Genomic DNA, 23404 nt, shown 5'->3' on the forward strand with positions numbered 1-23404 from the left:
ATTCAACACCTTACATGTTATAAATTCCTTTTTTATAATAATTGGTATTTATAACTTTTGATATTCTCTTACAAATTTTGGTATGGTTTCGAAATTGTAAGATTTTGGAGTAAAAAATTGTTTTAAATATTAAGAATTTTCAATTTGATTTCGATAACCTTTAAGTTATTATATTTTCAGCAAAATATGGTAATTTCACAATAATTTTAAAAATATAACTAATTAAATAAAATAAATAAATTTATCAAGACAAACCAAAATTAATATCCCATCATATCATAATCTTTTGCACTTCCTTATATTTTTTTATATGCCCTAACAAATTTTGGTACTTCCCCATAATTTTTTTATACTTCCTCATATTTTTAGTATTCTCTCGTTTTTTTTATCGGGTCGGATCGGTTTTATTCTCATTAGCAGACCAAGCAATTGAATTGGTGATTGTAAATAACTAATAATTTTGATATCATATTTTAAATAGTAAATATGAACTATGTTTTAATTTATATGATCTTTCTAAGAATATAAAGATTAAATTTATTTATTTTACAGTAGATATCTTAATTTTATACAACAATTTGGCAATTATTTTCCCAAAAAAAACATCTAAAAGTAATGTATAGGTTTAAAAATATGCAAATTATGAGGTGTGGTGTGATAGTTACTTACCTCATACCTTAACTATGAGGTCGGGATTTTGATCCTCGCCCATGGGAATAAAATTCATTTCATTACCGGCCATTTATCTCTTGGAAATCATTCATGATTGCTACTCATCACTTGTCCTCCTACATCACACTTCAACTTCACTACCAGATCCAAGTTAATTACTAGTCGCTAAAGCTTGTAAAAATGATGGCAATGGCACGTATCTTTGAGTACTGCCAAACTCTCCCCTTTCCCTACTCTCTCGCTGCTGTCTTCTTCTTGATATTCCTCAAAAGATTTGTGCTATGGGGTTGCAAGATGGGATCTACCACCCTTCCAACCGTCCCAGGTACCATTTTCTTTCTGGGGCTTATAATTTTCTACTGAAATCTTTATTAGTTTCTGAGTGATTATCAACAAGGAATGAGATTTGAGATGTATTATGATGGGGTTGGTGTGCAGTGGTACCGGGGCTGCCAATTATAGGAAATTTGCTGCAGCTGAAAGAGAAGAAGCCTCACAAGACATTCACAAAATATTGGGCAGAGATAAATGGAGCAGTTTATTCAATCAGGGCCGGGGCTTCTACTGTGGTTGTGCTCAATTCTCCCCCGACCGCCAAAGAGGTTAGCGCTTTGCTTCCTTCCTGTCTTGTTTATTTTGGCTTCATTACTGTCAACATCACTCCTGATATCAGCCAATCATTACTCCATTAACATTCACAAATAACAGTGCATTGCATGGACATCTTATGAAGGGTAGTTCTTTATTTGCAGAAATATAGCAAATTTTATTATATCTAAAATTACCCTTTTGTTATTATTTCAATTATTTAATTTAAATCTAGTATTTTGAATCTAAATTGCGACTAGACTTGCTCATCATTATCATGTCTAAGTCCAAAGGTCCTTCCGAAAATTAGGAGATTTAGACAAAAATACAAGGTTCGAAAAATGTATTTGGGTAAAATTTAAGACTCGTTTTCTATATGGGTCGGGCTTTGGGTAAGATTTTTTACCCAACCCAACCCGACCCAAATATATTATGTTATAAAAATATTTCATTATTATTTTCATATAGGCATTAATTGTATTTTGAATTTTTTTATTGTTAATATTTTAATTAACAAATTTGTTAATATAATTTACTTATATTCAAATAGCATAATAGAAAAATGGGTTAAAACTTGACTGAGTCTTAGCTTGATTGGTAATGACATTGTTGTTAGTATAAGAGGACGTGGATTCGAGTGCACTAAAGCGCATTATCCTCATTTTTAATGGTTGAGAAAGGGCTATGGGTAGTTTTAGACATGGTCTAAAAAGAACAGATATGATGAGAACCTATAATGAGATTAATGTTAAAAAAATTAAAAAAATAAACACCTCAACTCATATGCAACGTATGAGATACCGAGAACTAATCTATAATCTATATATATAAGCACGAGTTTAGAGGAACTTTTGAAACGATTAAAGTACTCTTTATTTTTCATCATATTATTAAATTGACATTTAAAGATAATTATAATATTTAACTTAGAATTGTTAGTTAAAAAGTTTACTATAAAATATAAACTGGGATGATTATATATTCATAAATGATAATAATTTAATAAAAATTGTGATAATTACACATTTAAATATAATTATAATTTAAAATAATTATTTAAAAATTTGATTTAAACAAAGTTTTACTAATTTAAAATAAAACTGTAATTTTAGTAAAACTCTAAGCGTAAACTATAAGAAAAAGTTGTTATAATTATAATTTAATTTACAATTATTAGTTAAAAATGATTATAATTTAATTTATGTAAATTAAAGTTATTAATTGAATAGAACTCTAAGCATATTAATTATTATTAGAGTTATATACCAATTAAAATTTAACTTTAATTTTTAAAGTAAATTTAGTAGTTACATCTATTCAATCAAGTAACATGTAAGAAAATTTATGAACAAAAAATTGGAAAATTTTAATAATAATAAGTAAGAATTATATAAAAAAGAATGAGGCATTAAAGTAATGGTTATTTAAAATGTAAATATTGAATCATATTCTAACAACAGTGGCACTAGAGAGATAAAATATTATTTTAATTCTTTGACGAGATAATATAGCATTATGATAATCTTGTGTAAGTTGTTTATACTATGTGAATCAAACAATCTTAAATTAGTCTTTTATTTATCCATTATGTGTTTGGTGTGGTGGAAAACATTTTGTGGATTCATTTTAAAATAAATTTAAATTTCAACCATTATTTTCTAATCATTCTTATTAATTTAGTGTAAATATCTTTTGTATTTATTTTCTTATATAGCTTCAAATTTGTGTATTATTTTAATAGTGTTATGTATTAATTCTTTTTTATTTTAAAAATGTTATTTTATTCTCTCAACTATTTTTTCAAAATTAATTGACTTTTAGTATAAATTTAAGTTAGTACAAATATATATTTTAACATTATAAAAATATTAATTAAGAAATTAAGAAATTGTATAATATTTCGTGTAACACGTGATATTTGAAACTAGTATATATAAAAGCACGAATGTAAAGAAACATTTTACGATATCATTGGCCGTAAATTATATCACAAAATTTTATATGTGCAGTTACTTTAATTATAACACGTGATATGTGCAGTTACTTTAATTATATATGAAATAAATAATCAAACTGCGATATTTCAGTAGTTTATGGAGGTATCTTAGCATGGAGATCTGTTAAAGGTTTTGGGTCATGTTTGACTGTCCATTTTAGTTCAATAAATTCTCAAAACTTATTTAAAGTGTATTTGTTTCACTACATCAAAACAGGCTTTTAGCGGCGCCTTTAGCGGCGTTTGGACAAAAAACGCCACTAAAAATAAAGCAGTAGCGGCGCTTTTGGAAAAACGCCGCTAAAGGTCGATCATTTGCGGCGATTTTTAAAAAACGCCGCTAAAAATAAGCATTAGCGGCGTTTGTCCAAAAGCGCCGCAAAAAGCCTAAGCCCAACTGCACCGTTTTCTGAGTTTTTTGGGGTCTTTAGCGGCATTTTCTGAAAAGCGCCGCTAATGATCAGGTCTTTAGCGGTGTTTTTGAATAAGCGCCGCTAATGCTCAGGTCTTTAGCGGCATTTTTGAATAAGCGCCGCTAATACTCAGGTCTTTAGCGGCATTTTTGAATAAGCGCCGCTAATGATCAGGTCTTTAGCGGCGTTTTTAATAAGCGCCGCTAATGCTCGACTTTTAGCGGCGTTTTTGAGGAAGCGCGCAAAAACATTTTATCTATCTATTTGCTATGTAATTTGTTTATTTATATTAATTAAAATCCAATTTATTTTTAATTGAATATTTGTTAAAATGGATAAATTTGAAATAATGACACGTAAAAATAATTTGAAATAAAAACATAGAAAAATATTTGTTAAAATAGAGAAATTAAAATACTATTATTTAAAATAATTTTAAAATTTTTGGGTACATAATTGATTGATTTTTAATTTAAATATTAAATAATTTCAAATATAATTGTAAAAGATACGATAGTATTAATTTTGAAATATTTAATTTAATTATCATTATAGTTTAGGGTATATATATATATGGTTAATTTAGGATTTAGTAGGGCCGGTTTAAGAGTTACAATTTTAAGGTTTATAGATTATGGAATTAGGGATTTTGATTTAAGGGTTGTGATTTAAGGTTTATTTAGGGGTTAGGGGTTAGAGTTAGGGGTTAAAGGTTAGAAGTTTAGGGTTTATGAATTCGGTGTTAGGTTAGAATTTAGGGTTTAGACTAATTAATATATTTTATATTATATAATATTAAATAATGTTTAGGGGTTAGGGATTTAGGGTTAGGGTTTAGGATTAATTTAGATTAATTAGTGTTTTTTAATTTATATATTAAATAATATTTAGGGGTTAGTGATTCGGGGTCGAGTTAGGGTTTAGGATTTAGATTAATTAGTGTTTTTTAATTTATATATTAAATAATGTTTAGAGGTTAGGGGTTAGTGATTCGGGGTCGAGTTAGGGTTTAGGATTTAGATTATGTAACACCCTTTAACCCTAAACCATCGCTGGAACAGGGTTACGGAGCATTACCGGATATATCAGATAACTTATAACTAGTTCACAATTAAATAACAGATATAGCATACTTGTATCAAATATGTCATATTGGTTCCATTTCATACTTATAACCAATATAAACATCATTCTACAACCGTAATAACAAAACTTTTATACTTAACCTATACATCACCTAGGTACATGCCACATTATCAAACAAAGGTACATCACTAAAATTTCTCCGAGGTCGGGACTACTCGGATCTTTGGACCGAACAACGGATTTCTACTAACCCGCAACGCATACGGAAACAACCGTGACACGAGCATGGGAATACTCAAATGGTATTACTATAATTCAAATTAATAACATTAATCGGTAAATTATATACATTTAATTTATGTCTATAATTATTCATTAATTATCTCGTAAATAAAACCAACTTGATAATTAATAACAATAAGCAATATTTCAATTCTTGTATTTAATTGTATTCATACATTATTTCACTATCTCAATTCTATTGGATTTTCAACATCTCATTCTAGTAACTCATTCCAATTTATACAAATTCAATCACTTTATCAACTCATTCATTATCATTTCTATTTATATTCATTTTATACTTTTAATCTTTTAATAATCAAATTAAACGTTTAAACCAACATGTTTCAATAATAATAATAACTAATTTTATAAAATTTTATTCAAATTAACTCATACACTATTTTTTTATTATTATTTCAATTTATACCATTAATCTTTCAATAAACATTCATATATTAAATCAACTTGTTTCAACAACAATAATAATAATAATAACTATCTTTCAATTCGATTCGTTCATTTTAAATCAATTTACACATATAATCTTTTAACACTCAATTTATACATTAAATCCATAAATAAATTTCAATAACTTGTATTCAATTAAATTCACATATAATTTCACTATTCAAATCATTTAATTTTCACTCCTCATTTTTCAACAAAAGCTATTTCAAATTGCTTTTCTTCATTTAGATTTTACATCATCTCTTACTACCAAAATCATTTCATGAATTATATCATTATCTATTTCTTGAACCCATGGTTCATACATTTCATTTTCTATATCTCAATTTAATCTTTCTTTTCGATTCATATTCAAGATCATTCAATAAAATTTATATTATCAAAATTATTCATTTACCCTATTAACTTGACTCGGACTCGACAGATACGCTGGATTCCACCCAAACACACCGAATATCCAACCAAAACACACACGAAATAAATATAAATCCTCCATAACACACCCAATATATCATATCCTCCCAAACACACCAATAAGGCATTAAATGCCTCTTCGGATAAACCGAAGCATATAATAACATAATCATCTTCTCGGCCGAGCTACAAATCTCCTCATCACATCACAAATCCTATGGCATGCCATTTGTATCCAATCTAGTCCGATAAGTTAATAGGGTATTCGAATCACATTTCAATTCAATCACTTTCTCATACTTTCAATTCCAATTTAATCACAATTTAATTCAATACATTTTTCATCTTCCAATCAGTATACCATCAAATGCTCATACATATTCATACTTCATTTAATTTCATTCAATTCACATACGATTCAATATCATTTAATTCAATATCAATATTCACCTTATTTTTATTTACTAAACATATTATTCAAAATTCAACAATTGCTATTAATAAATTCAATATCAATACGTATTTATCATTCAATTCAATCATGATACTTACTTCAATTTGCTTATCATGTATATTAATTTAAATTTTAACAATTAATAATTAAATTCGAATTATGGTAATACTAACCGTAAATTTTCTCGAGTCACTCCTTGATCACCTTCCCCTTTCCTTTCTCGGCAATGACTCTTGCACGACATTAGCTACGTAATTAAACAATTAAAAATTATTAATACACAATTTCATTAAAATATTTCCATTTATACCTAAACTTTACCTAAATTCTAATTTAATCCCTTATCAATACTAATTTTATTTTCCCAATCTAACTCCATATGCTCTCTTAATTCTTACTATAAATTCACTTTAACTCTTCATTTTCACCATAAATCCTTAATTTCGAAATTCTCTCAATTTAGTCCCTATTAATTCAAAGCCTATAATTTATTTTACAAATCAACCTTTTACTAACTTTTAACTTGAAATTTAATCAATTTAACCCTTAATTCTTTCATTTATTCAACATAATCAATGTCTAGAAATATAATAACTTCTCAAATTTCAACATAAATCCAATAATACTTTGTTCTAGAATACCAAAAACTAAAAAATTATAAGAAAATGACTTAATTTAACTTACCAATTAAGCTTGAAAGCTTGAAATCCCAAATTTTCTTCCTTTCCTTCCCTTTTTTTTTTTTTCTTTCCTTTCCTTCTTTCCTTCTCTGTTTCGTTTGCCTATTCTGTTTCTATTCCTCTTTTTCCATCTTTTATTTCTTTTATTTAATTAGTTTAATATAATAACAATAAAATAATAATATAAAATTACTTACTTAAATAATAAGTAAATATGTAATCATTACTAATATATATGTATCTCATTTTTCCACATGTCATCCTATACACCATGCATTTGTCAACAATTTTGTTTATTTAAAAATATAGTAATATAATATAATTAATATAATTTACAATATAATAATATAATAATATACTTAAAAAATCTCAGATTTTTACCATGCATATGCCGCCTCATTTATGGGGCTTGGCATATTTACCTATTTAGTCATTTTAACTTTTCTTTAATCTATAATTAAACTTTTACCCTTATTGCAATTTAGTCCTTTTCAATCAATTAATCATCGGAACATTAAAATTTCTTAACGAAACTTTAATACTACCCTAATGACACTCCGTAAATATTTATAAAAATATTTACAACTCAGTTTATAGTATCGAGGTCTCGATACCTCGTTTTTGACCCAATTTACCTAGTAATTTCTTTTAAATCACAAAATTCACTCATTCAAAAATATTTCTAAAATCACGCTGAACTTATAATTATTAATTAATAAATTTTTCTAACGTTTTCATCAGATTTAGTGATCTCAAATCACTATTCTGACACTACTGAAAATTGGGCTGTTACAGATTAATTAGTGTTTTTTAATTTATATATTAAATCATGTTTAGGGTTTAGGGGTAGGTGTTTGGGGTTTTGGGGTTTGGGGTTTTGGGTTAAGGGTTAAGGGTTAAGAGTTAGTGATTTAAGGTTTAGAGATTAAGGTTTAAGCTCAGATTAATTAGTTTTATTAATTTATATATTAAATATGTTCTTAATAATATTTAACCTTAACAATTTGATATTTTTTATATGAATATATATAGGTAATTAATTATCTAATTTGGACAGGACCAAAATATAAGAAAAAATAAAAAAATATAAAAAGGAAATAAAAAACTAAAATTTATAATTTTATCAAAAACTTTTAAATATTACTTAAAACTTTAATAATTATTTACTAAAAAGTTTAATGAAAATACAATAAATAAATTAATAAATAATGTGAAATTTAGCGGCGTAACGCCGCTACTATATATACAAATTTTCTAAAACGGCACCGTTTTGGTAAAAGAATTTAAATTCCTGAAGGTAAACATTCCCGGCGTTTTTATAAAAAATGCCACAAAAAATTTCCAAACTGTTTTGATACGACGTCGTTTCAGTTTATGGATAAAATTTAAAATTTGGAAAAACGGCGCCGTTTCAGTGGAAGAATAGAATCTGTTACTGGCGTTTTATTGAAAACGCCGCAAGAATATATAAGTGTTTGTAAAAATGGTGTCGGTTTAATTCAGGTAATTAATTTTTGTGGCGTTTTTTCAGAAAACGCCAGAACAGGCACTATAATTTATTAAAACGGCACCGTTTCTTTACGTGCTTTAAAATATTAGTGGCGTTTTTGTCTAAAACGCCGCAAATGTGAATACAATAGAGGCGTTTGTTTTAAAAACGCCGCAAACGAGACTTAAAATTACCTTAAACGGTGCCGTTTCCTAAGAGGACATATTTACTTAATCCCTCCCCTCCGTCTCCTTTACCAAAATTTGAAGAAACTTAAGCAGAGTAACAGCAGCGATTCGACAGGGAAGAAAAAAAAATAGCAAGAAAAAAAAAGCCGACATCTCAGGAATCAACAGAAGTTTGGAATCGATCTTTACACCATTGTTGGGCAAAGCTGCGAGATTTGTATCCCAGGTAAGCCATTTCTGTCGATGACCGATTAAAATTTTAGGATTTTGTTTATTTGGGATTTAGGGTTTCGATTAAACCGATTCTGTCATAAAAATAAAATTTTAGGGTTTTGTTTATTTGGGATTCAGGGTTTTGTTTATTTGGAATGAATCGATTGGGAATGGGCAATTTGAATGAAATAATTTTCAGCAGAAGGAATAAATTATTGATGGGTTCTAATATTTATTCATTTGACATTTTTTGCGCATGTTAATTACAAATTTGTTGAATATTTTTTAAGTTGAAATCATTACGGATTTCATCTATTTGAGTTTAAAGCTGAAGCTTTTGAACTTAGATAATCCTGTCATTTATCCGGTTTGTTTGAATAATTTCAACTTCCAGTCATTTATCCGGTTTGTTTGAATAAATTCAACTTCCTGTCTGTTTGAATAAATTCAACTTCCTGTCATTTATCCGGTTTGTTTGAATACTTTCAACTTCCTGTCATTTATCATTACAAATTTGTTGAATATTTTTTGCGCATGGGAATTACTTTTTTTTTACTCCCGATAAGTATTAGGTTTAATCCATTTCAGTTGAAATGAATTGAAGTTATGCTTAAATGTATTTGAGTTGTTAACTTATCAAGTCAGATTGGCTCGGCTTTAAATTTGGGTTAATATAGGTGAGGTAAATTTGGAATATTCCTAGTAACCAAGATGCAGAAGTCCTCCATTGGGAAATATCGGTTCCAACATCTGTATGTACAATATACAAACGTGATGATGGGTCAGCCAACCCAGAAAGGCTAATTTATTGAAAGCAAAAATAAAAAGAACAAAAGCAGTTGCTAATGGATCTTTAAGTTGGTTATATTTTTTTTGTATAGTTTAATTTTTTGGTTATATTTTAGTTGTATAGTTTAATTATTATTTTTCATGTTTAGAAGGGAGTTTTTTTTACCATTTTAGCTAAATTTGCACTTGACTTTGCGACTTATTACATTATTTGATGTTTAAATTTAAGAATTGCTATTCATAAGCGCAATTGTTTTAAACTATTAAAATTGAATATAATTCTTAAATAACTTTATATATTTGAGTAATTGAATAAATTATTGGCGAATCATTTAATCGGTTTAGCATTTATAAATTGAATTAAATATACCAAACTTTAGATTTAAAATTTTCATGCCAAATGACCTAACCTCCCCTGTATTTGATAGATTCTTCTCCGAAATTTTTTAACTATAAATTGATTCCTATAGTATGAAGTAGTTAATTAATTGAAATTAATGTTAGTGCCTATGTTAATACTGATGTTGTTAAATTTGACTTGAGAGACGTAAAAGCCATGTTTTTAGTCAAGTCTTGACCGAAATTATTGGAAATTTGGTTTCGTGTTGTGATCACCAAAAATATAGCATAATTAAAATATGTATATAGCTTCAATGAAATAAAATAAAAAAATCCAGTGCATATATAGTTAGATGACAAAATTCATTGGTCATATGCAGTCAAATAATATAGAAATGCTTAATCCAGTGCATTTCATGGATGAAACATCTTATTTGTTTATATGACAAAATTCATTGGTCATATGCAGTCAATTTCTTCCATAAGCTTCTCAGCCTCTTTCGCTGCATAAGTCGTCTATTCTTTGGCGTGGAAGGTAAATTTTCATTCTTCTGTTGTAATGTATCAGCGTCAGTTAATCATGTAGAAATAAGTTTGAAGATAAATAAGTTTGAAAATAATGAAAATACCTTAGTGGTAAACTTGTAGAAATAAGTTTGAAGATAAATAAGTTTGAAGATATAATTGAGTTACTTGAGTTTGAACTTAATTAAACTCGTTTACCACTTTTTGTATTAAAATAGTTAACTTACATAACTTAATTAATTAATATTATATATAACTTACATAACTTACAACTTACATAACTTACATTAATATTATACATAAATTACATAACTTAATTAATTAAAACACAGAATTACATAACTTACATTAATATTATACATAAATTACATTAATATTAATTAATTAATATTATACATAAATTACATAACTTAATTAATTAATATTATACATAAATTACATAGCTTGCATTAATATTATACATAACTTGCATTAATAAATTCTTGGCGGACCCGTTTTCTATCGATGGATGTATCCCATAGAAATGTGTTAATTACAATATTTAAAATTTTCCTTCATTCACCTATATGCCTTTAGTTACAACTTTTGATAATGTTGTATACTGTGTTTAGGTTCCTATCCAAATTAAAGTCTTATTGCCGCAACAAGCGTTATCCAGAAGGATCGATTGCTGAAGGCTACTTGGCAGAGGAATGTATGACCTTCTGTTCAAGATATTTGGAAGATGTTGAAACAAGGTTGAACAGACCAAATAGAAATGCTGGACTCACGGATCATAACTTTGCCGATAATTATTTGTTCCAAAGTTTTGGAGAACCAATCGGTAAAGTTGAAATTGCAGAATTAGATGATTTATCGTAGGTTCAAGCACATCGATATGTTCTGTTTCACCACGAATCAATGGAACCTTTACGCAAGTAAGTTCTAGAAATTTGATAAATAGTCATCATTTAAAAATTGTTTATAGTCTAACAAACTAAACATATTTTTAACATAGTGAGTACAAACAAATATTGAGATCTCGTTCGCGCTCCCGAAGAACACAACATCGAGATATCAATAAGTTGTTTACAGAATCTTTTCATGAATGGTTAAGCAAAACAGTATGTAATTGGAGCTTTCACCGACAAATAATAATATTTACTCAAAACATTTTTAATTACTCAATTTACTTTCCATTCAATAGGTTTGGAGTGGGAAGAACGTCACCGACGAAGTTAAATGGCTTTCCCAAGGTCCAAATCGGGTGGTTAAAAGATATAGTGCATTCCTCATAAACGGATTCAGATTTCATACAAAATATCGCGAGAGATTGAGGAGAACGCAAAATTGTGGAATAGTGGTTAATTCCTCAATTACAAGTTATGTTAGTGCTAGGGACAATAATCCTGTTGAGGGAAATGTGGAATATTTTGGACTTCTTACTGACATAATTGAGTTGGATTACTACGGCAAATGGAAAGTTGTTTTATTTCGAGGTGGTTGGGCCGATGTTAATACTGCACGTGGAATCAAGCAAGATCAATTTGGTTTCACAATGGTAAACTTCGCTCGATTGATTCACACAGGACAACAATTGATTGATGAGCCGTATGTATTTTCTTCTCAAGTCAAACAAGTTTTTTACTCAAAAGACCCAACTAATGAGGGTTGGTACGTTGTACTCCGTAACATCCCTAGAGACTTGTTTGACAAGGGCAGTGGAAGTAGAGATGACATTGACGACAGAACACAAACTTTGCCATTTCCAGAACAGAACTTAAACGAAAACATCCCTAGTACTAGTACACAATTTCAATGGGTCCGCCAGGATATAGATGAAGAGATTTACGAATTATAATGTAGTAAGCTTTTACGATTATCTAATTACATCTACGAATGATGATATTTCAACTATTTTATATGTGATATTATTGTTGTAATTGTACACTAAGTTTTCAACTAATTTATTTGTATTGCAGATAAAATGCCTAGAAGAAAAGTGCGATCGCACCGCATTGTTCAAGGTACTCCAAACTCAGCGGAAACAAACAGCACTGAACAACAGACTTCTTGTTTGTTTTTTTTTAATTTCGTATATTACAATACTTTTATTTTTCAGATGAAACTAGTGGGACGTGGAGAGGTCGCGGATGTACGGTACTGAGCGATTTATACGACCTAGATCCAGTCGAGCGTGTCCAAGTATCCAGTAATAGCTTTGGTCAGCCTGTTGGATCAGAAGCTCACCTTTTAGCAGGATACATGGGCATTCTAGCACGAAATGCAAATATGTTGCCAATTAACTTCGAGTCATGGCATAAAGTGCCCGAGAGTAACAAGAACCAAGCTCTCGATAACATTAAGGTAACAAAACGTGTATGTCATTTATAATACTTGGGTTTAAGTTTCGTTTACATTTACTTTCTTAAGTTGTGTTTTTTGTAAGCGAGATTTGCTCAAGAGGTCTCCGATGCTTATGTAAAGAAGGCATTGGGAAAAAGATGGAGAGACCATAAGAGCACTTTAAAGAAAGACTATTTTAAGACAAAAACAACACTCGACGAGAGATTACAAAATGTCCCACGGAATCTTTGAGGTACCGATGGGAAGAGGTCGTTAGATTTTGGACTTGAAGAAAGGAGAGGTATGTGTAACTTATAAAATTTTGTAATTATTTTGGTGTATAGTATTTCCTAATTAACGTACTAATAATTTCATAATGTAGGATCGTGAAGAAGTTGGAAAACAAAGTAGGCAGCAACAAAAATTCACTCACACAGCTGGGTCGAAAAGTTTTGCGTGTGTAGCTCATGCAGAGGTATTTTCAATTTTTTAATATTGGCAGATATTTATTACTTACTTACATTAATATTTTTACTATTGTATTGTAGGAACTGTCGTCCGGTCAAAAAGTTGGATGCCTTCAACTTTTTGACATTACACATAGGAAGAAAGATGGAAACCCTATGACTCCTGAAGCTGCAGAAATTATGGTACGTTTGCTTAATTATTACAATTTCACTTGTTTTAATTATTTATAGTGTTTATTTTCTAATGATTTATTTCATTTATTGTAATGCAAATATTGTTAAGTTATGTTGCATTGGGTTTTTTAATATATATTGCGTTCCTAACTATTTGATTTATTTTTTAGGAAAAATTAAAGGATAAAAAGGCGGAGTACGAAGCGATTGCTTCCAGTGATAGTTCTGTTCATATTGACGACATTGATAACCGGATTATCACTAAAGTTTTGGGTCCTGAAAGGTATGGTCGGGTTCGATTCAATGATCTTTTGTTAACCCATCCCAATATTTTAGATCTAGCTCGCAATAATATATGCCTTTGGGGAGTCGAGCCGAAGCTGAAGTTCAGAGGTTAAGAGACCAGATGGCTCAGATGCAAGCGACAACAATTGAGCAAATTACACAACTTAAAGCGGAGGCAACATCGAGAGAAGCTAAAGTTCAAAAAAGATATGAAGAACTCCACTACAATCGAAAGCGAGATCTGAATGAGAGAAGTCGAGGTTCAACGAAAGTATGAAGAACTTCACAGAAGACTTAAAGCGAGACGACAAGAAGAAAGCAAAAGCGGCGAGAGAAGTACAGCTACTGAGGAGAAGCGAGAGGCTACAATGAGGAAAGCAGAGCGGCGTCAAAAGTTCGATGAACTCCAAAGCAGCTTCAAAGTATGATGAAGATGTTTAAAGAAATTAGCAATACCGTCTTAGACTATCGTGTAAATATACTTGATTTTGACTTTTAATTATCATTTTAACTTTTAATATTTTGTAAGAATAATACTAATTTTATTTTATTTATTGATATTTATTATATTATTTGTTTAATATATAGATTTATTACATTTGGCTGGTTTAGATATGATTTCTTCTGATTTGTTTTTACAGGAGGACAGAAAATATAAAAAATTTTATTTTACAAATCTGCCAAATTTAGTGGCGTTTTTTAAAAAAAATGCCACTAAAGGTGTTGGCCTTTAGTGGCGTTTTTGGTCAAAGCGCCGCTAAAGATAAGGGTCTTTAGCGGTGTTTGTGGAAAAAGCGCCACTAAAGATCAAGGTCTTTAGCGGCGTTTGTGGGGAAAGCGCCGCTATAGATCAGGGTCTATTGCGGCGTTTGAGGGGAAAGCGCCACTAAAGATTAGGTTCTTTCATGGCGTTTGAGAGAAAAACGACGCTAAAGACCCTGATCTTTAGCGGCGCTTCTCCCAAAAACGCCGCTAAAGATCAGGGTTTTTAGCGGCGCTTTAGTCTTAGTCTTCAGCGGCGTTTGTGCTAGAAACACCGCTATAGACCAACACCTTTAGCGGCTTTTATTTCTAAAAACGCCGCTAAAGTTAGCGGCGCATTCATTAGCGGCTTCTGTTGCGACGCTTTTCAAAGCGCCGCTAAAAGTATCTGCGGCGCTAAAAAGCGCCGCTAAAGGCCTAAAAAGCGCCGCTAAAAGCCCGTTTTGGTGTAGTGTTTTGTGACAAATGATTTATAAAAATATTTTGTGCATTTTCTTATATTTCGCTTAAAAGAAAATAAAATTATTCTTCTAAAAATTGTCTTTCTCTTTTATAAGGCATAATATATTTTTTAAAAAGAACTATGTTATGAATAACATGATTTTTATATAAAAATTAATATAAATATGCAAAATATTATTGCATTAATAACAAATTTTAAAATTTATCATTAATCATATATAATGGATTATTAATATATTTTATATAATTTATTATTTTGAACAAATATTAAATATTAAAATTTTATTTTAATAATAAAATTAGCAAAATAATTTTAAATTTTAAATAATATCCTTAATGTTTTATTGAAAATAATTTAGATTAATATTTTAATAATAAATATAATTTATAAATATTTAGTAACAAATATTTTATAACATAAATTATGAATATTTTAATAATATAAAATAATATTTGTTTAAATTCTTCTTAACTCCATTGATTTTTCAACTCCAATGTGTCACTATCAACTCTCATACAACTTAAAATTTAAGTTTTAATTGGACATTAAATATTATTAAGACTATATAAGATAATATAGTTATTGTAAGATAAATTTCAGATTTAAGTTTTAATTAGGTATTAATTATTATTAAGTCAATATAAAAATATATAGTTATGGAAAAGAGATATGCTTCAATAATATTTAATTTAAGTTTTAATTAGGCAATAGATTGTTATTAAGTTTATATAAGATAAATTTTGGTTGACAAAAGGTAATGCTTCCATAATATTTAATTTTAGTTTAATTAGGTCAAGCAAAAAAATTAATTAGGCATTGGTAATTATTGATAATATATAAAATAAATTTAAGTTAAAGATATTATCTTGGTTTTTGTCAAATTCGTTTTTTTTACTGTGCAGGCCATGGTAACCAGGTTTTCGTCCATTTCAACAAAGAATCTATCGAACGCCTTGAAGACTCTAACCATTGATAAAAGCGTGGTTGCAACGAGTGACTACAACGAGTTTCACAAAATGGCCAAGCGATTTTTACTGAGAAATATTTTGGGTTCAAATGCTCAGGTTGGCTATCAAGGGGTCTATGAACTATATGATATTCTATGTTTGTGTTTTCTTTGCCATTCTCTTTTCAAACTTTTGACCAACTCCCTTTGGTTTTACCTTGTTCATCACGTACTGTTCGTTGTATTCTTAGAGACGACATCGACACCATAGAGAAACCATGATTGAAAACATATCAAGCCAATTTCATGTTTTGCTCAAGGAAGATCCTCTCCGACCTGTTAACTTCAGGGAAATATTCGAGTCCGAAATTAATGGATTGGCAAAAAAGCAGGTGAGTTTGTGCTAATGGAAGATACGGGGAGTAAGGAATTCATAGATGACAAAATTTGTTTGAATTTGCAGGCTTTGGGAGAAGATGTGCAATCAATTTATGTGGAGGGGCTTGGTACAGCTTTATCAAGAAAAGAGATGTAGAAAATCTTAAGTCATTGACATGATGGCGGGTATTATTGAGGTAGATTGGCGAGATTTCTTCCCCTACTTGAAATGGATTCCTAACAAAGCATTTGAAATGAGTACCAACAAAAGCTTTTCAAGATGATGGCAGTCATGAATGCCCTTATCGAGGAACAGATTAAACGAATCGATTCGGGGGAGGTACTCTTTTTTCTTCTTAGCTTAGTGTTGGAATTTTTCTTTTCTTTTGATATTTATCATTTCTAATAAGTTGGCTGGATCAATGCAGGAAGTGAATTGTTATCTAAGTTACTTGTTATCTGAAGCAAAGACACTTACAAAGGAGCAAATAACAATGTTGGTTTGGGAGACAATCGCTGAATCAGCAGATACTACTTTGGTCACAACAGAGTGGGCCATGTATCAGCTTGCTAAAGATCCAACCCGACAGGTTGTTTTAATTACTAAATTCCTTTTGTTGTTTTTAGAAAATATTCTGAATTTCTTGTTTCAAATTTAACAGGATCGTCTGTATGATGAAATGAGAAAGGTTTGTGGTTGTAACAAGGTTAAGGAAGAAAATTTATCCCAACTCCGATACTTGGATGCTGTTTTCCATGAAACCCTTAGGAAGCACAGTCCGACTCCATTGGTTCCTTTAAGACGTGTTCATGAAAATACCCAAATAGGAGGGTATTATATACCAGCAGGAAGTGAGGTTGGTTTTTCTTTTACCTAAAATGGTCACTGTAAAGGAAGCATATTAAAGTGACACTATGTTTTGAGCAGATTGCTGTTAATATCTATGGCCGTAACATGGACAAGAATCATTGGGACAACCCAGAAGAGTGGAATCCAGAGAGGTTTATGGATGAGAAATACGACCCTTTGGATATGTACAAGACGATGGCTTTTGGAGCTGGAAAAAGGGCATGTGCAGGCTCTCTTCAGGCGATATTTCTGATTTGTGTAACGATTGGTAGGTTGGTGCAGGAATTTGAGTGGAGATTGAATGATGGAGAAGAAGAGAAAGTGGATACAGTAGGGTTGACATCTCAGAAGCTGCATCCACTGTTTGCAATCCTAAAACCTAGAGAATAAGAGGGAATACCTTCAGCTTTATTAATTAAAAAATAAATAAATAAATAAAGCTTCGATGAAGCATCAGCTTATTGTAAGGACTAATGTATGCCTTTGGGCCACTAAGTAATTACTTGTCAATATTTGAGACCGAGACTAAATTCTATGAGTGGAGTATCCTTGCAGTGGTTTACTTTGTGGAGGATTAGCGTTGGGGGCCCAAATAGAAGTGAAGTGTAACACACTCTTAACCTTCACCTCGAATATTCGTTTCTTACAATATTCATGCAACTTATGAATTAATGCACAACCAGCGAAAGTCAATGTTAATGTACCTTGGTTCTTGTGAGGGTCATACACTGTGGCACGGGCAGTCTAAAACAGGTCCCCTAATCTAAAAGCCGTGCCCAAGGAATTTGAAGTATACGCACCTCGAAACTGATAAGAGACAAGAGATGTGAGTCACAGTTCGTGGTTTGGTAGACTGGTGCAAGACATTGGAGCCGCACGCCTGCTTGGCTATTAACAGTAACCACCATTCTATCTGCCACGTCTCCTATTGAACGGTCATAACCTTCTCGAACTCTGTCTGCGGTGTCCATGGCAGGCAAACCCAGTCTCTTGATATGCGCCCACCCGAAGGAAAGAGGGTGAAGCAGCGTCCCCACAGCAAAGAGAAGCCAAAACCATACGAAATACAGAAACACTATTAGGATTAAAGAAAGATACTGTAGTATGTAAATATAGAAATACAAAAGGGTGAAAACGGAGACCTCCAACATATTCGAATAAAGAAATTGGAGAGTAGCAAAATCAAAGGAGCAGAGATCTCGGGAACCGAGAAATCCGGCTAACAGGGGCAGAGTTCAGAGTAGCCGGCCAACAGGCAATCCCAATTATTGTTTCTCACGCTGCCCGACATAATTATATCGTCCATCCACTTTTAGCATTTTAACTGTACCTCTCCTCCTACATTCTACATTAAATAATCCCATTATAATGCCCCCACTACATTTCGTTTTTTTTTTTATTTTTTTCATATTATTTTTTAATGTTAAAAAAGGTAAAATTGTTACAATTTTAATTTGTTAACTTAGACCCATTTTTATATTTGCATTTCTTTTTGTCCATTTTACTTTTACATTTAATTAAGTCTACTTTAATATTTAATTTTCTTTTGGAAAGCATAGATATTACTAAAAATTAAGATAAAAGCAAAACAAAAATAAAATAAAAGCAAACGAATAAACTAAAACCCTGATTATCAAGCTTTCTCAATACATCTACACTTCTTCATTCTTTTTGAAAAGTGCTGTGGAAAAGTGCTTTTGAAAAATTTTGAGTGATTGGTATTGCTGTCAAAAAGTGCTTTTGAAAAATAAAATGTCAATTTTAGACAAGATATTATAAAGTAACAAATATGTATTTAAATAATGTTTAAATTAGTTAATATTATGCTATTTTAGCAAAAATATAAAAAATAATTTATTATAACTTATTGTTAATATTTTAATATATAATATTAATTTTAAATATTTCTAAGTAATTATTATTAATTATTTATTAAATTTAATTAGAACATATAAACTATATTTAAATATTTAAATATAATAATTAAATATTTGTAATTAGATATTGACACAATTGTATTATTTTAAAATTATTTTAATTAATGCTTTTAACACATTTATATTATTTTACTTTAAAATGTATTTGAATATATAACTCATATTAGATATTAACATAACATAGAAAACATAAACCTAAAAAATTAAAATATTACATATATTTGGATTAAAGTTTTAAAAAGGGATAATATTTATATACCAAATATAAATACTAAAAATTTTACAATAGCATTTACAATTTAAAGTGAATTCATTAAATTAGACGCTATAGTATCTCTTGTTAATTCCAAGCTGCCTTAGTGCTGTTATGCTCTCCAACACTGCTTAAATCGTCCGAAATCAAGCCAGAAATCACCATAACAATCCCTAAACGATGCAACATAGCCAACCGTCCGATCAGATACAAGTGTGGAGGTCAGTTATGATTTCATTGCTACATTATTCATCTAATCTTTTAGTTTCTGAAACTTGTTATTAATTATGACTACTTGTTCGCACTTTGCAGCTTACACACTTCCTTGAATGGACCTCACATACGATACTAATCACTATGTAATTTAAGCTTTACTTGTGTACCAATACAAGCTTGCAGCTTGTTCATATCCATTGTAATGGCCTAAATTCAAGATTATCGGAACAGTGGTTACGTAGCCACAAATCCGATTTAAAGATAAATTTATTTTAATATTTTTGCATGAATATTGATATGATAGGAAAATCGTATGAAAATATAGATAAAAGAATTTTACCGATTTAGTGGTTAGTTAGAAAAAGAAATTATTGAAGAAATTGGGTAAAAACAAGGTATCGAGACCTCGATCTCGTAAAACCCAGTCGAAAATATTTTTATAAATATTTATGAAGTGTTAGTAATATGGTATTAAAATTTCGTTAGAAAATTTTAATGTTTGGGTAGTCAATTAAGTGAAAATGACTAAATTGAAAAAGGTGTAAAAGTTACTAGAAGGATTAAATAGCTCAATTGTTAAATGAGGACGGACATAAATTGCAAGTAAACCTAAAAGAATATATTTTTGGCGGCATAAGCTGAGAAAAATCAGGAAAATTGGTGAAATAAGGGTAAAATGGGAAAATAACAAATTTTACTAACATAAAAATGGGACCAAATTGGAATATCTAGAATTCTCTTTATTTTTCTGCATTCTCATCAGCCAAAAACATCCTAAGGGTTTATTCAAGCTGGTTTTTCATAATTTTTGTACCAAGTGAGTTAATCCTTGCCTTTTTCTTGTAATTTTTGCGTTTCTAAGACTTTTACAACTAGGTCCTATTACTAAATTCATTAGTTCTTTATTTTATGAATGAAATTGAAAGTTTCTATGAATATGTGCTAGAATTTTATGATGAAATAACATGAAATTGAAGCTTTAATTTGTTTATGAGATGATTTTATTAGGTAATTTCAATAGAAATTGATTTGTAGGACCTAATTGTGAAAATGTTTGGAATTAAAGTCTAGTGCTAAAATTCTGATTTCCAAAGGTTATAAAGTAGCTTAAAGTGATGGGATAAAGTGTTAATTGAGAAAAATCAGCTCAATTGAGAGGTTAATTGAGCAAGGATGAAATTATCATTTATTGAAAGCTTAGGGAAAAATGGTAATTAACATCATGCACTAAAACAGTTTTGGACACCAGCAGTAGTCTAACTTTGAAAAATCACCAAAAATTTTAGATATCGAAATAGAGAATGAATAAAATATGAAATTAAATCTTATTGAGTCTAGTTTCTTATAAAAGAAACGATGTAAGCAATGGAATTGTAAATAATGAGATATAATAGATTTTGTGAGACAAGGTCAGAATGAATTCAGGTTCCCACCTTGGAAAATCATCAAAAATTGGAGAAAAATAATTAGGGGCTTAAATTTATATGTTTAAAATCCTTAATGAGTCTACTTTCAAAAAAAAACAATCGAGAATATCATCTAAATTTTGTACAATAAGATAATTAATTTTTAGTGAAGAGGGGTCGGAACTGTCGAATAGTGAAACAGTGGAAACTTTAAAGAATAAACTGTACTTATTGGCTAAACCAAAAATTCTAAAATTTTTATGGTAAGAATATATGTGAGTCTAGTTTCGGGGAAAATTATCAGATCTTAATTTGGAGTTTTGTAGCTCAAGGTATAAATAATTTAGTGACTATGACTCAATGAGATAGCTTTGAATGCACTCTAAATAATAATGGAATTATAGAGAATGTTACATATAAACATGAAATGTATTAGATTAATGATTAAATTTATTTATTTAGATCCAGAAAATTCAAATACGAAGCTAGATCGAGGAAAAGAAAAAGGTCGGGATTAGTAGATTTTTGTTTACGAACAAGTATCGAGGTAAGTTCGTGTAACTTGAATTATATTCTTAAATGCTTGAAATGTTTGTTATTGGTGTGAATATGATTTGAATGTTCATTATATGAAAATTCATAAAACATTAATATATTTGATGAAAAGGGGAAGAAATCCCGGTTGAATGGAAGGAAAATTTGATGGATATTTGAAAAGGAATTGACGGTAAAGAGGATCTATCCGGGATGGGTGATCCTATCCTGATATAGCCCTCCCGAAGAATATGTGGAAAATGAATTTAGCCCAGACGGGAATCCGAATTAGGGTCTGAATTTAGCCTGGACTGGTAATTCAGATCCAAACTTATTAGAGTAATTGTCATTGTAGGGGATTTAGCCGGGACTGGTAATCCCGACAATACTCTATGAGTTTATATTATAGGAGATTTAGCCTGGACTGGTAATCCCGCTGTAAGGATGAGGTTCACGGGAGTGTGCCCTCTGAAATGGAAATATGCGCACATGAATATGAATTGACGAACCAGGATTTGTACACTTAGGTGTACCCCTGAAAATCCATCGAAATTCGAAGTAGTTCGACGGGATAAATATAGAAAAATAACAAGGGAATGGAAATCATGGAATTGATGAGCTCATCAATCATGGTATATATATATTATTGATACGTGGAAATTATTGAACTAACTTGAATGTTGAGTTTGTGCATGTTAAGGGAATAATGCATTGAATGGATGTACAAATGTTTATTGCATTGTATTGAAAATATTAGGTAAGTATAATTCTTGTTACATGAGCTTACTAAGCACAAAGTGCTTACCCTATTTCTTTTTCCCCTGTTTTGTAGTGTTAAGAGCTCAGAGGTCGGATTTGGTCGGAGACGCATCATACTATCAACCTCAAGATCTCGGTATATAAAGAAACTTTATTTTGAAAATCAATGGTATGTATAAGCTAGTAAAGTAAATGCTAATGTGAAATGAATGTATGGTTAGCCATTGGTATGGCTAACAAATTTTGGTTTTGGTATGTGATGAGGTTATCTTATGAATACATTAAATCTATCTTAAAAATATGTTGAAATGGATTGGTTGTGTTGGATTGGTCTCAATTTAAAATTGCAGGGAAGATTAGATACTTATAAAGGGGTTATATTGAGTTCAAAAAAAAACTTTTGGATTTTGCGAATAATTTATTCGGGTAATGCCTCATACCCAATTTCGGCGACGAATATGGGTAGGGGGTATTACATCCATACTGAATAATAACAATAATAGTTAAAAAACATATGCTTTCTGGTTATTTAGCATGAAAATCTTAAAAAACAGAGACAAAACTATATGAGTTGCAGAATATTTGACCTGTCCCTTCTTATGCCTTCTTTAACAACCATTGTCCAACTCGACAAGCTCACCATCCTTGAGCTTTTTTCCAATGAATTTGAAGGCCCCATCCTGAAAGACATAGGCCAAATTTCCAAGTTGGAACAGCTGCTGCTTCACATCAACAACTTCACTGGTTATCTGCCACCATCTCTCATGAGTTGCACCAATCTTGTCACTTTGAACTTGCGAGTTAACCATCTAGAAGGAGACCTCTCACCTTCAATTTCTCCACCTGCAACGCCTTAACACTCTTGATCTCGGCAACAATAACTTTACGGTACCTTGCCTTTAAGTCTTTATTCTTGCAAGTCATTAATCTCGTAAGATTGGCTAGTAACCGACTAGAGGGACATATATCATTGGCCATACTTGTTCTGCGATCTTTATCATTCCTTTCAATTTCTACTAATAAACTAACCAATATTACTGGGGCAATAAG

The 23404-nt window shown here is 30.2% G+C and overlaps 1 pseudogene; it reads left to right on the plus strand.

The window, feature by feature from the left end:
• Positions 1 to 852: 852 nt before the first annotated feature.
• LOC105766833 (ent-kaurene oxidase, chloroplastic-like) lies at positions 853 to 17926 on the plus strand (annotated as a pseudogene).
• Positions 17927 to 23404: the final 5478 nt, after the last annotated feature.

Source organism: Gossypium raimondii, chromosome 5 (genome assembly GCF_025698545.1).
Source record: "Gossypium raimondii isolate GPD5lz chromosome 5, ASM2569854v1, whole genome shotgun sequence".
NCBI lineage: Eukaryota > Viridiplantae > Streptophyta > Magnoliopsida > Malvales > Malvaceae > Gossypium > Gossypium raimondii.